This window comes from Colobus angolensis, unplaced genomic scaffold (genome assembly GCF_000951035.1).
Source record: "Colobus angolensis palliatus isolate OR3802 unplaced genomic scaffold, Cang.pa_1.0 Scaffold314, whole genome shotgun sequence".
Lineage (NCBI taxonomy): Eukaryota > Metazoa > Chordata > Mammalia > Primates > Cercopithecidae > Colobus > Colobus angolensis.
The window spans coordinates 1,858,956-1,861,470 of NW_012116422.1; positions in this window are offsets into that span (position 1 = coordinate 1,858,956).

The following is a 2,515-nucleotide window of genomic DNA, read 5'->3' on the forward strand; positions in this document are numbered from 1 at the left end:
TGGGAGGCCAAGGTGGGTGGATCACCTGAGGTCAGGAGTTCGAGACCAGCCTGGCCAACATGGCGAAACCCCGTCTCTACTAAAAATACACAAATTAGTTAGGTGTGGTGGTGCACACCTGTAATCCCAGCTACTTGGGAGGCTGAGGCAGGAAATTGCTTGAACCCAGGAGGTGTAGGTTGTAGTGAGCTGAGATCATGCCACTGTACTCCAGCCTGGGCGACAGAGTGGGACTCCATCTCAAAAAATAAAAGTGAAAATAAATAAAAAATGGTCAGAGGATCTCAATAGACATCTTTTCTTTCTTCCTTGCTTTTTTTTTTTTTGAGACAGAGTCTTCTCACTCTGTTACCCAGGGTGGGGTGCAGTGGCATGATCTTGGCTCACTGCAGCCTCCACCTCCTGGGTTCAAGTGATTCTTGTGCCTCAGCCTCCTGAGTGGCTGTGATTACAGGCGTGCACCACCACGACCAGATAATTTTTATATTTTTAGTAGAGATGAATTTTCACCATGTTGGCCAGGCTGGTCTCAAACTCCTGACCTCAAGTGATACTCTCACCTTGGCCTCCTAAACTACTAGTATTACAGGGGTGAGCCATAGTGCCTGGCCCTCAATAGGTCTTTCCAAAAAAGATATACAAATACGAATGACCACTAAGCCCATAAGAAGATAATCAACATTATTTACCATCAGAGAAATGCGTATCAAAACAGTGAGGTATCACTTCATACCCCCTAAGATGTATAATCAAAATGACAGATACTTGATTTTGATTATAGTGCTGGTGTCTTAGTCTGTTTGTATTGCTATAAAGGAATACCTGAGGCTAGGCAATTTATAAAGAAAAGAGGTTTATTTTGCTCACAGTTTTACAGGCTGCACAGGAGGCATGGTGCTGGCATCTCTTAGGCTTTGGTGGGGTCCAAAGGCTGTTTCCATTCATGACAGAAGGCAAAGGGGAACCAATGTGTGCAGAGATCACATGTTAAGAGAGGAAGCAAGGGAGCAGGGGAGGTGCCAGGCTCTTTTAGAAACTAGCTCTTGTGTAAACTATTAGAGTAAGAACTCACTCACTCCCTGACCAGGGAGGTAATTAACTTATTCATGAGGGATTCACCCCTATGACCCAAACACCTTCCAGTAGGCCCTACCTCCAACATTGGGGATCAAATTTCAATATGAGGCTTGGAGATACAAGCATCCAAACTATAGTAGTTGTAAAGATGTGAAGAAATTGGAATACTTATAGATTGCTAGTGGGTTTACAGTGTAAAATGGTATAGCTGCTTTGGAAAACAGTCAGTTCCTCAAAACACTTGGTCCAGAAATTCCACTCCTGGGTATACACCTAAGAAAATTCAAAACATATATTCACACAAAAACCTGTACATGAATGTTAACTATGGCATTATTCATAATAACCAAAACGTAGAAAACAACCCAAATGTCCTTCAACTGATGAAATTTCATAAATGAAATTGGTATGTACATATGAAATATTATTTGGTAATAAAAAGAAATGAATTACCGGTATATGCTGCAGTATGAACAAACCTTGAAAACATTATGCTGAGTGAAAAAAAGCCAGTCACAAAGGAAAATATATTTTATGATTCCATTTGTATGAAATGTCCACAATAGGCAAATCTATAGAGACAGAAAGTAGATTAGTGGTTGCCTATGGCTGGGTGGTTGGGGGGTGGACACTGGAAATGGGTAGTGACTGCTAATGGGTACAGGGGTTTTTTTTATGGTTGTTTTTGTTTTGAAACAGAGTTTTGCTCTTGTTGCCCAGGCTAGAGTGCAGTGGTGCAATCTCAGCTCACTGCAACCTCCGCCTCCCGGGTTCAAGCAATTCTCCTGCCACAGCCTCCTGAGTAGCTGGGATTACAGGCATCCGCTACCGTGCCCAGCTAATTTTTGTATTTTTTAATAGAGACAGGGTTTCTCCATGTTGGTCAGGTGATCTGCCGATCTTGGCCTCCCAAAGTGCTGCGATTACAGGCGTGAGCCACCGCGCCTGGCTAGGTTTTCTTTTCATGATGATCAGAATATTCTAAGATTTGTTCTGGTGGGCCAGGCATGTTGGCGAACACCTGTAATCGCAGCACTGTGGGAGGCCAGTGCAGAAGGATCCCTTGAGCCCAAGAGTTCCCGAGCAGCCTGAGCAACATAGCAAGACACTATTGCTATTAAAAAAAAAAAAAAAATTAGGCCAGGCACAGTGGTTCACACCTGTAATCTCAGCACTTTGGGAGGCCGAAGTGGGTGGATCACCTGAGATTAGGAGTTCAAGACCAGCCTGACCAACATGGTTAAACCCCATCTCTACTAAAAATACAAAATTATTGTATTTGTATTGGTGGCACATGTCTGTAATCCCAGCTACTTGGGAGGCTGAGGAAGGAGAATTGTTTGAACCCAGGAGGCAGAGGTTGCAGCGAGCCAAGATTGTGCCATTATACTCCAGCCTGGGCAACAAGAGCAAAACTCTGTCTCAAAAAAGAAAAAAA